Source organism: Sciurus vulgaris (assembly GCF_902686455.1).
Source record: "Sciurus vulgaris genome assembly, chromosome: 18".
Taxonomy (NCBI): domain Eukaryota; kingdom Metazoa; phylum Chordata; class Mammalia; order Rodentia; family Sciuridae; genus Sciurus; species Sciurus vulgaris.
The window spans coordinates 34,925,543-34,938,022 of NC_136479.1; the positions used below are offsets into that span (position 1 = coordinate 34,925,543).

A 12,480-nucleotide genomic window follows, 5' to 3' on the forward strand; every position below is an offset into this window, starting at 1 on the left:
TTGGGGGCTCTAGGGCCTCCGTAAGACGCACTGCGTGGCCTTTCCCCCTGTGGCTGGCTGGCTTCGCCTACCACTTTGTCCTCGAGGTCCCTCTGTGTTGTGGCGCGTGGCATGCTGTCCTGTTTCAAGAATGGCACTTATTCTGCCTCACGAATAGGCCACGTCTTGCCAACGGACGCCATCTGCTCCCCCCAGTGCCTCCCTCTTGAGCGCCCTCATTTCTTTGCCTTTTGGGGGTACTGGGATTTGAGCTCAAGGACACTTGCACTGAGCCACCTCCCCAGCCTACTTTGTGTTTTACTTAGAGACAGGGTCTCGCTGAGCTGCTTAGCACTTTGCTTTTGCTGAGGCTGCTTTGAACGTGCAATCCTCTTGCCTCAGCCTCCCGAGTGGCTGGGATGACAGGGATGCACCACTGCGTCCAACTCAGCGCCTTTCTTTTTGCTTACCCTTCGGGAACCTGCCTGACCCGACAGTGTGGTTACTCATCACAAACCCGGAAGTCAGAGGGTGTGGGGCTTTAGAGAGGGAGAAGGAGACGGGTCCTGATCATGGTAGCTCCCCGCTGATGAAGCAGGCTGTGTCAGCCTGGCTGCCGCGCAGAACCCAGCCGGCCTCCAGCAGCAGGCGTTTACAGACTGGAAGCCCAGGTCAGAGCAACTGATCCGGCCTCAGTGAGGACCCTCTTCCCGCTTGTCAGGCGGGAAGTCTCCTGGCTTGGAGTGCGTTCCACACGTGGACGGGGGTCTGCACTGCCGTGATGCCTGGAGGCTCCGCAGGCGATGGACTCCTGTTCTCCAGCCTGATCAGTACGGAGCAGCACCCTGGGGAGGGAGCAGGGTCGTGGCAGGTCGGGCAGGACTGCTGGAGGTGTCTGAGGCTGTGGAGAAGGGAGCTGCTCTCGGGTGGAGCTGGGTTTGAATTCTGGCCTCGCTGTTTTCGGTGCTGGGATGGACAGGGCCTGGTGTGTGCTAAGCACACCCCGCCATCACCCCAGTCCTGACCCCACCTCTTGCTCCCTTTGCTACTTGGGGCGACTTGACTTGGATAACAGGGCTCAGACTACCCTCCTCCAGAGCTCCGGGGCATCAGGAGCAAATCACGCTGGGACGCCCAGTGGGAGGCAGAGGCCCAAGGGAGGGTCCCACAATCTAGTGAAAGTGACAACCGGGATGGCGTCTCAGCTTCACGGTGACGTGGACGCACGCCCACGCAGGTGTCCCGGTCCTCACACTCGGCAGCGTTCCGTGAGCTGGAGCTGTTTGTCACTGTCGGGTAAAAGGCTTCCTGTGAGACAGCTTGCCAGCCAGGCTGATGTCAGTGTCTGAGCGGGTCCACAGGAGCCCAGGGCAAGCGCAGGGTCTGCTAGGCTGGGTGTACTAAGTGCTGTGTGTGTCTGTGTGTCTGCGTGTGTCTTTGTGGGGTCACTGTGGTCGAGCACGGGTGTGTGTCTGTGTGTGTGTCTGTATGTGTCTGTGGTTCTGGGGTACAGCACAGGTGTGTGTGTGGGGGGGTACTGGGGTTGAGCATGGGTGTGTGTGTGTATGTGTGTGGTCTGGGGTTGAGCACAGGTGTGTGTCTGTGTGTGTGTGTGTGGTACCAGGGTTGAGTATAGGTATGTGTGTTTATGTGTGTGATCTGAGGTCGAGCACAGGTGTGTGTGTGTGTGTGTGTGTGTGTGTGTGGTACCAGGGTTGAATATGGGTGTGTGTGTTTATGTGTGTGATCTGAGGTCAAGCACAGGTGTGTTTGTGTGTCTGTATGTGTCTGTGGTTCTGGGGTACAGCACAGGTGTGTGTGTGTGTGTGTATGTGTGTGGTACCAGGGTTGAGTGCGTTTATGTGTGTGATCTTGTAGGACCCCCCAAAAGGAAGACCCTTACTCGAGTCTCAGGATGGCGCGCTCCAGGAAGCACGAGAGACCGGCTTGATGCAAAAGCACGAGGCAGTTTAATAACGGAGCTCCGGGCCAACACGTATCTCACGCAGGAGATAGAGGAGTTGACCACGAGGCTCAGAAGTCAGGGGTTTATATAGGAAAAGTTAGGGAGTTTGGCATGGGTACACATAATTGGCTGATTCAAACTTAAGCGGGCACATGACTACATTGATTACATCAGCAAGTAGTACGTGCAAATTGACATTCCAGCAATGTGGTAGGGCAGTTTATTTTGGTTAGCAGGGGTCAAGTTAACCTTAAAGAAAAGGGAAGAAGGGGGAAAGTGGGTGACACCAGATGGTCCACGGCCTTGTGGAGATTGTTTATCCTCCATGGCCAGTTAGATTTTGATGTTTTGGCAGTCTTATTTTAGGCTTGTTTAGGTATGTTCAGGCCTCAGGCCTGTCCCTCTTTGTTTCTTTTCCTAAGTTCATTTGCTAGACTACAGATTCTGTGCTTTAATTATGGGCACTTAAATTTTAACTCCTTCATTCCCCTCTTCTTCTTTTAACTAATTCTAATCTTAGAATTTTATAAATCAGTATCTTATGGAACTTCTGTTTCTATAAACTCTTCTCCCAAGTTATTTTCTTGGCGGAGGGACTGATATTGTTGCCTGAGCATTAATACCTGTACAGCACTTACTCTTTCCCTGATGAAGGTAACTAGGCGATTTCATGGCCTTCATTTCCTCGATTTGACCCGATCCCCTATTTCTACACTAACTACCTGTTCTTAATTCTGGCTTCATTCCCCCCTCTAATCTTAGGAACTCCATGCTGCTGGGGAAGAAGGTCGATGACCGCTCTGGCTTCTTCAAGCTGGAAGTGGGTGGCGTGGGGCAAGCAGCTTGGAGTTCCTTTTTTAAAAATCGGGTCAATCGAGGGGTCCAAGGTAGAAGTCTGGTTGGGGAAGAGCATGTTGTAAAGTCATCTGGGGGTGGGTGCTTCTATGAGAGAAGAACAAAAAGACATGAGTACTGAAAGGAGATTAGTACAAAGTAAATGTTGCAGCATCTGAAACATGCCACTGAGTATCATGAAAATGACAGAAGTCAATCTTTCACCAGGAGGTGGAAGAACTGAGAAATTGTTCCCATAACTAGGCCTAACAAAGGCTGGAGAGGACAAGGCCTTCATTTGGGGACTTTAACATTGTCCAGGTTACCAGGAATCTAAACACAACATTTAACTCTTAATGTCATAGATGTTCCCAGAAAATATAGTTAGGCTACTTAATGTCATCTGATTTTTGTAAAATATCCCTTTATTGATATAACCTGTGTTTAGTAGAGATCTCTATACTTCTGTTACTTAGGGCTAGGTAATTATACTAGCAAACATAGATTAAGTCTACCTGTGTAGCTTAAGAAGGTCTTCAGGCCTTAAACTGACTAAAAACTTCTGACTCTGGCAGTTTCTCTTAATAGTTATCAGGCACACTTGCTGAAGAATCTTTCTTTCATTTGTAGCTTTCAGTCTTTATTCTAGTGGGCTAATACAAGTGTACATCTTAAGTTACATTTAACTATTATTTCTTTTAAATGCCCAAGAATGGCTGTTTTTGGTTTTAACTGTTTTGCTGGGTGTCTAAGATCAAGCTGGTCAAATTGACCTGGTTCCTGTCTTGTTAAAGAGTCAGCTGAGTTCCCACAGGGGTTACTCATAGAGAACTTAAGAGCGGCTCCTTAGCTCCACCAGTGACTTTGATTAGGCAGGGTCTCCTGATGACATGGCTTTCCTTGAAAGCGTCAGGGATGTCTCCCTTTTTCCATGACTTTCCTCTGCAGCAGATGCACTGAGTGATTTTTCATCCTCTAGTTTCAACAATCTCCTTGATCAGGAGGTTGTGTGACCCAGAGTTGCAACGCTCCTTAGAGAAGTCCTCTTATTCCCTGGGTTCAGGCTGACGTTGAGGGCAAGACCCAAACATGGAATTTTCTTGACCTCTGTATTTAATTCCAATTTCTAAGTTTGATCTTAATCATCCAGCAAGCCAGTCTCACCAGTCATAAAGTAACAGTACTGGGCTTTAACTTTAATGTCCATAGCTTTACAGTTATTTACCCTTTTATCTAACTGGAGTCTGTATTAGTACTGGAAGTTACCACTATCTGTTCTATAGGTGATGGCTTATTATCACAAGTTACCTAGGTTGTATGTTCTGGAAGCAGCTACTTCTGCAAAACAGTAACAAGCAACAATTTTACAAAATGAAATTAGCAAGAGTAAAAACATATTCAGCTTGTATAATAGCTATCTTGAATTTGGACTGAGAACCATATTATATCCCCAATTTGAGATCATAGTACTTTTACAACAAAAACCAATCTTTTGACTATAACTTTAAATAAGCTGAAGTCTGACTTATTTTGGAGTCACTCTAACATGCAGTAAGGTGGAAGGCACAGCCTTATCTCAGGTAAGGCATGGCTCTTTACAGATCTTAAGTGTTTTAATTCTGATGTTGATCTTTGCTTCTTCCTTAAATATCATTAAGTAGTTTACATATACTGTTTCCTGAGTCTATATAAACTTTATAATTAACACAATTTAACATTATATCTAAAACATGAATCAAAGAAAGGCTGAGAGAGCTTTTAACTTTCCTTTTGTGTGGCAAAATGCTTTCACCTTCTATTATATGAACCTTTAAACAAATCAGGCTGTTACTACCTCTTAGAAATACATTTACATTTAAATTTTTATCTCAGTGAAATAAGTAACCAATTTTATTTATATCTTATTGATAATAGGTCCCATAATAGAACATTAAATGATAAAAATAAATCCCCAATAAAATGTACCCCTTAAAGTTTAAGATTACCATTACAGACAAGTTTATTCTGGAGAATAGCAGCGCTTGATAAATTCCCTGCTTTAAAAACTTGTATACCTGGAAAATATGAACACATTTAATATGCAACTAGTGACCATTTTACAATTACCTTGACACTTTTTTCTTACCAAATTTAGCTTTTAAAGAAAAATGTAGACTCTGCAACACAGCACAACACTCTACAACAGTTGTTCAACCACAATTGTATACACCCCAATCTTTAAGACTAATTGTTTTAAAGAATAAAACTTAATAGACACAAAGTTAAGAGTAACTTAGTGTTTCAAATAAATCCTTGTTATTTTACCATGTCATTTTACCATATAGATTAGACTTTGATTTATATCAGAACATTAGTATTTTACCTTAGGAAAAACCTTAAATAGTTTTAACTGATTGTCTCACATACTTGTAACCAAATTAGTTACACACACACTTGCTCAAACTTTCTCTTCACTTACACAGACTTTCTTAGCACTTACTTAGACCCTCATGTATTTCATCACAGAATCACTTTCTTACCCCAAAACATTTCCTTTTTCCTTCTACTAAATATCCATACCCAGAACCTTTTATTTTCTCTTCATTTACACTAACTTTCTGTCGACACCTTTTTGTTCACATTCTGAGACAACTCTCATGAAATTTCTGAATTTAGATAAATTACTCCATTTTAGCAAGATAAAATACTTTGTCGTTTATAGTACTCTAACTGAAACACAGTAAGAGGAGAGATGGTAACTCTAATTTCAAACCTAAGAGCTCCTTGGAGCTTTGCAGACCTGGAGGGGGAGCAGGGGGAGTGATAAGGAAGCAGATGGAACGCTTATCCTCCGGGTTGGGGTTTTACCTGTTAGGACATAACTCTTAATAACCTTGTTTTTAGTAATGACACAAAGCAATTCTAAACACTTTTTAATTTACCAACCTATGAAAACACCAATAATGTTTAAGTATGATACCCCACGGAATTTAAGGACTTAAGAGTACTTAATGTTATTTAACAATTAGCATTTTAACTTTGTAAATTAATCAGATGTCTTTACAAACACATTAGAGTAATCCCGTACATGTTAACTCTAATTCACTTATTCTGTAAAAACCAAGATATCAGACAAGTGTCCTGAACAGTATTTGCTGTCTCTTTCCTGTTGAAGAAAAGTCCTAGAAACAACTGATATTAGACATTGTTTAACATCAACATTTCATTAGTTTGACCACTTAGCCCAGGAGTTTAAAATGCACCTCTTTTTTTTTTTCTCTCAGGTTAGTTCTGCCTCTCCCACTGAAACTGCTACACTTCACATTCTAATACAGACTTCAGCAAGGCCAGGCAAGGGGGAGGGAGGGATTGCCCAGGACTTTTTAACCCTTTTTTTCCTGGTTGAGAAATCAGGTTAGGTTTGAATGCAGAAAATCACAAAACATTATTTCCCACCACTTTTGGGGAATGGAGCTGCTGAGCTCTCCGCCTAGGGGGACTGGAGTAAACAAATCTCTTAGGAACAAGGAGAAGGACTGTAAAGTACCCTGCAATGAGTATCCCTAAGCCTAAGAATAGGGGACCTGAGGGAGGACAAAGGGAGCCCATCCTCCGACAAAAAACACCAAACACCAAAACAATATAAAGACAACAGACACTAACACGTCCAAGCACACTCGTCCGCGCCTAGACTTGAATAGGCAGCCGAACGCGACCTCTGACGGGGTAGGACCCTGCGTCCACTCCCGCCTGGATAGAAGGAGCACTCCGTCTCCTTCGTTCCGAAAAACCACAGTCAGGTCCTCCTGACTGCCCTCCACCCATGGAACGTCTTCCAGGGCTGCAGCTTGCGGGACCGGGGCGTCCCCCCTTCCGCGGCCAGAGGGTCCTCACGGACCACAGAGGCGGCTGCATGGAGAGGGATTCCACGTCCTCTCCCTTGTTTCAAACCGAAACCAAAACTCACATACATACTGCGGGACGCACACAAACATTCAAGACTCACACCAACGTACCTCCAAGGGGTCTTCGAGCTCCTGGGGTCGCGCACTCATCCCGGACGAGCCCCCAAATGTAGGACCCCCCAAAAGGAAGACCCTTACTCGAGTCTCAGGATGGCGCGCTCCAGGAAGCACGAGAGACCGGCTTGATGCAAAAGCACGAGGCAGTTTAATAACGGAGCTCCGGGCCAACACGTATCTCACGCAGGAGATAGAGGAGTTGACCACGAGGCTCAGAAGTCAGGGGTTTATATAGGAAAAGTTAGGGAGTTTGGCATGGGTACACATAATTGGCTGATTCAAACTTAAGCGGGCACATGACTACATTGATTACATCAGCAAGTAGTACGTGCAAATTGACATTCCAGCAATGTGGTAGGGCAGTTTATTTTGGTTAGCAGGGGTCAAGTTAACCTTAAAGAAAAGGGAAGAAGGGGGAAAGTGGGTGACACCAGATGGTCCACGGCCTTGTGGAGATTGTTTATCCTCCATGGCCAGTTAGATTTTGATGTTTTGGCAGTCTTATTTTAGGCTTGTTTAGGTATGTTCAGGCCTCAGGCCTGTCCCTCTTTGTTTCTTTTCCTAAGTTCATTTGCTAGACTACAGATTCTGTGCTTTAATTATGGGCACTTAAATTTTAACTCCTTCAATCTGAGGTCGAGCACAGGTGTGTGTCTGTGTGTGGTTCTGGGGTTGAGCACGGGTGCTCTACACTGAGCTATATCCCCGACACATTTTATTGATTGATTTAGATAAGGGTCTCCTAAGTTGCTGAGCCTGGCCTCGAACTTGCGATCCTCCTGCCTCAGCCTTCCAAGGAGCAGGATTACAGGCACGGGCCTCCGGGCCCAGCTTAACTGTGTTGTTGATTTAGCAGTATCTTCAGCTTGGGATGAGTTCACTGGAACGTAACACGCCACGGCTCCAGGAGCCTATGGACTCTTGACAGCCTTGATCAAGAGAATGGTCTGGAAGACCCCAGAGCTAAGGCCAGTGCAGCCTCACTGATGCTGCGGACACTGGCTGTGGAGTGCAGTTAGCCTCCCATGCCTTGCTTGGCCCTTCGCTGCCTCAGGACCTCTGGCCTCAACTTGGTCCCCAGCTCTCTCTGTCACCCTGGCCCAGGCTGATGTCCCTATGGCTGCCCACCAGCAGGCTCCATGTGGTCTCTCCCCTCGAGGTCTCACCCGCCTCTTCCCTCGCCAGCCTCGTTACTCCCAGAGGGTACTGAGGACCCCGGGGAGCCCTCTCTGCCTGAGTCTCAGGATCAGGCACCTGGGGCAGGATCCGTTTGGGTCACGCATGCTCCGAACCAGCAGCAGGAATATGGGTTCAGATGCGAGGAGGCTGAGAGCTGGGCCGACCTCAGGTGTTGACTGGACCCATGAGGTGAGCTGGCACCGTGAGGCACTGCGGTGTCCGGTCCTCAGTCGCCAGGGCGGGTGGGGGCTGCTGAGGCCGCCAGTCCCAGGCCTTCTCCCTTTGCCTCTGTCCATTTTCTGTTTGCTATAACAGAACACCTGAGACTAAGTCATTTATAAAGTAAAAAAGTGTATGCAGGGCATGGTGCCAGAGGCCGGGAGTCCAGGGCAAGGCCCTGGCTCTGCTGCGTGCCTTCGCTGCTTCAACTCACGCTGGAAAGCAGAAGCAGTGCTTGTGTACCCAGAAGGCCGCTCCACGAGGGAGCGCTTGCAAGACTGCGTGAGGCCCTGGGCCCCGTCCCCAGCACCACACAGAAAGCCAGCCCGGACTCTGGACAGAAGAGGCCACTTTCCTGAGAACAGGCCCGCTCCGAGAGAGGCCTAACCCTTTCCATTAAGTCCCCTCGCAGGGGCCCAGCTCCATCAAGGCTGATGGCGGTCACATCCCGGCAGGAGTTTCCCAGGGAACAAACCAGCTTCTGCCCTCAGGGCCGCCACCCCCACCTGCTGGGGCCGGGAGTCCAGGGCAAGGCCCTGGCTCTGCTGCGTGCCTTCGCTGCTTCAACTCACGCTGGAAAGCAGAAGCAGTGCTTGTGTACCCAGAAGGCCTGCCCGCCCTGCCCTGAAACCTGTGTGAGCTGGCCTGGCCTTGGCAGCCCGAGGGCTGGGCCCTGCCTGGAGCTGTGTGTGTGACCACACAGGGCCCAGCTGGCCAGCCCAGGCCCTGCCTCCCCCAGAAGCAAAGCCCCAAGGGCTCCCATTGGCCACAGCTGGGCAGGGCTGCCAGGCCAGGGAGGGGCAGGAGGGAGGCCCAGAGGCTGAAAGGGGAGGAGGAGGCCGCCCTTCCTGCGGCGCCTGCTGGTCATTGGCTCTCTGAGCCGGCCTAGGACACAAGGGCCAGCCGGGCAGGAAGTGGTCCCTGGTGCTGCTCTTTGAGGGGAGACGTGGCCGGTCTCAGGTCCCGAGTGATTCCAGGGAAAGCTGGAGAACAGCCTGTCCCCAGAGGATGTTCTCTACCCCGGACCCCCCTCCAGAGGTGAGGCCGACTGCGCTGACCTGTGGGTGGGCTGACTTGGGCCCAGTGATTTCTTTCAGAGTCTGGGGCCCCCAGGCACAGGAAGTAGAATCCCCTGCAGCCGTGAGTCCCCCGCCTGGCACCTGGTAGCCGGAGCTGGGCCGCAGCGCATCCTGCAGGTGGATTTAGATGCCCCTCCGCCCTGCCTGGGCCTGCAGGGAGGGATAGACGTGTCTCCTCTCTGTCCTTAATCTGGTGTGGGGAAGTCAATGTGTGTGTTGGCTATGTTAAGAGAAGGCGAAAATTTTTTTAACAAACAACAGGAAAGAAAAATAGGTGATTGGCCCCCAGGAACTTGGAAAGTCCTAGAAAACAGAAAATGTGGTCTTTGCTCTGAGACCAACCAAGGCAGGACTTGGAATGTAGGTAGACAAGGTCATGTGTGAATGGAGGGGTGGAGAGTGGCTCCCAGGTTCACAGCTGGGCCCAGCAGGGACTTCTGCCTGGAGACTCAAGGCAGTTCTGCTCCGAGGCCCAGAAAGCTGAGCTCGGCCCTGCCTCACACCTCGGAGCCCTGAGCAGCCTGGCCAAGAAGCTGGGCCCCAGGCCTTTTTCCCAGCAAGGCCTCACTACCTTCCTGACCCATGAGCCCGCCTGCTGCAGGAGGAGGGCCTGCACCTGCCTTGGAACTTTGGATCTAGCCAGCCATTTCTGTCCATGACCCTGACCTAGGCCAGATCCTGTCAGTTGCGTCGGACGAATGTCCCACACTTTCCTTAGAAGGCTGCAGGAGTAACTCCTGTTTCATGAGGATGGAGGGTATTTGTATCAGGTTCCTCCCCTGCTCAAGAACCTTCTGTGGATCCCTAGTATCTATCACATCACTACTTCTTACTCTGATATCCAGGACCCTCCATCATCTGATGGGCCTTTATGGACTAAAAATGGGAGGGGATCTAGAAGTCACCTGATCCAACTTGAGCCTGTCAGTCTTTTTCCCAGTCACCAGGAGTGGCGATTTACTGATAAAATGATACAGCTCAGTGGGGGGCAGTGGTATATACCTGAAATCCCAGGGACTCAGGAGGCTGAGGCAGGAGGATGGCAAGTTTGAGGCAACTTAGCAAGACCCTACCTATCTCAAAATAAAAAATAAAAGAGGCCAGGGATGTGATTCAGTAGTTAAGTCCCCTAAATTCAATCTCCAGGACCAAAACAGAAACAAACAAATAGAAAATGATACAGTGTCTGGACTCTACTTCAGAATCATCCAAGGAAGGAGGGGTCAGTGGCTGATGGCACAGAAGGGGTCTGCAGACAAGCGCTGCCGCCTGCTTCTGAACACACAGCCTCACTGGCTTATATATTTCCTTCCCAATGGCAGCCTTGAGGAAGACTGTGGAGGCCGAAAAGCTTAAAATATGTACTTAACAGCACTTCACAGGAAACATTTGATGAACTGGCCCCTGGGAAGCTGGCCTGGCCATGTGTTTGCAGTGCTTGGGGTCAGGGCCCATGAGACTGGTCTCGGCGTTTGTGCGTGTCCGGGCTTTTCCACGAGGGAGGTAACAGCACTTCGACCCGGGCACCCCGCTTCCCACAGTCCACCCCAGGAAGCAGAAGCATCTCCTAGTGTGGGCTGGTGCAGAAGACATGTTTGGGTAACCCTAAGATGGTGGCTGGCGTTGAGCCAGGAGGTGGCGCATAATTAATGTTAACACGGCGTGATCTACTTTTGCCTGATTAGTTAATGTCTCCTCTGCGCTAGTGGTCAACAGATATTCCTCGTTCTTTCTTGATTGGTACCGAGGGGCGTGCTTCAATTGTGCTGATCCTAAGCTGATTGGCTGCCTTAGGTATATAAGACACACCTATAGGAAACACCAAGGGTAAGCAGCACCTCAGGTTGCAGATTGCAGAATGGAGAAGTAAAGCCACACCTCTAGATAGCAGAGGGAAGGACGCAGGATGCAGGATGCAGGATGCACCTTTAAGAAGAAGCAGCAGAACTAAGAAGATAAAGATCTCTGAAAGGGTAGTCTCTCTCTTAAGCAAAGTCTCTCTTTCTCTCTTATGTGAAGCCTCTCTCTCTCTCCTCTCAGTCTTTCTTTCTCTATAAGCTAGGGAACAAGTGAACAAGCAAGAAAGCAGTGCACTAAAGAGAAAGATAATAGAAGTAGCTCAGTTTCCAGTCCACCTCCGATAAATACCTGCGCAATTGTTGCTGCAGGCGGTAACAGTATCCACGTGACTGTTGCCGCGGGCGGTGACAGGCTGGGTCGCTCACGCCACCCTGGCTGTGGAAAGGCATCGTCCTTTAAGAACGATCTACAGGTGTGCGGTTCCCCTGGGGAGAGATCCAGGAGACCATGTCCCGTGAGCAAAGTGAGATGTGGAAAAGCCTCTAAGTGACCATCCCACGTATGACGCTGGCTGGCCGACCCCTTGGCGTGCGGGATCCGGAGCCCATTGTCTGTGGCTTAGAGGCAGATGACACCCACCAAAGGGATGGAACACGGTTTTAAAAAGGAAAAGTTGCGAATATCATGCTAAGTGAGATAAGCCAATCTCAAAAATCCAAAGGATGAATGATCTCGCTGATAAGCGGATGATGACACTTAATGGGGGGTGGGAGGGGGGCAAGAATGGAGGAGGAAGGAGGGACTGTGTAGAGGGAAAAGAGGGATGGGGGAAGGGAAGAATAACAGAATGAATCAACACCATTACCCTATGTAAATGTATGATTATGCAAATGGTATGCTGTTACTCCATGTCAAACAGAAACAACAGGTATCCTGTTTGTTTACAATAAAAATAAATTTAAAAAAAAGTTGCAAGCGGCGCCTGTGACACGATTGCTCTGAATGTGCCTGTCAGTGATGTGGAGATGGATCTGCGCTTTGCAAAATGAAAAAAGTCATGATTATAAAAATGACCAGAAAGGGGCCTTTCCCATGTCCTCGGGACGACATTAAGGAAAGAGAAGGGAATTTCTGGGGCGTTAGAAAGTGCCCAAGAGAGGAAGATGAGGGACCGGCGCGGCCTGCAGGGACGTCCCCGGGGAAGGGTCGGAGGTGACGGAGGGCGGCTGGAGGGGTTTGGGCCACAGTCAGTGCCCGGCAGCAGCGCCCCTTCCCCCTGCTCCTGAGGAATAATGTTTCCCCGGGGATGAAAAGCCTGCCTTTGTGCCGGCCTTAATTGCCACATCCTTGTGCCAAGTGAATGAGTGGCAGGCGGGCGCAGCAGCTGGGCACAGCCAATGCCAGGCAGCAGAGTCTGCTCCTT

The 12,480-nt window shown here is 49.1% G+C and overlaps 1 protein-coding gene across 1 annotated transcript in view; it reads left to right on the plus strand.

Annotated features, from left to right (window-relative positions):
• Positions 1-12,480, plus strand: part of HIP1 (huntingtin interacting protein 1) — a 177,858-nt gene that overhangs the window by 116,899 nt on the left and 48,479 nt on the right. The gene's annotated exons all lie outside the window — the stretch shown is intronic.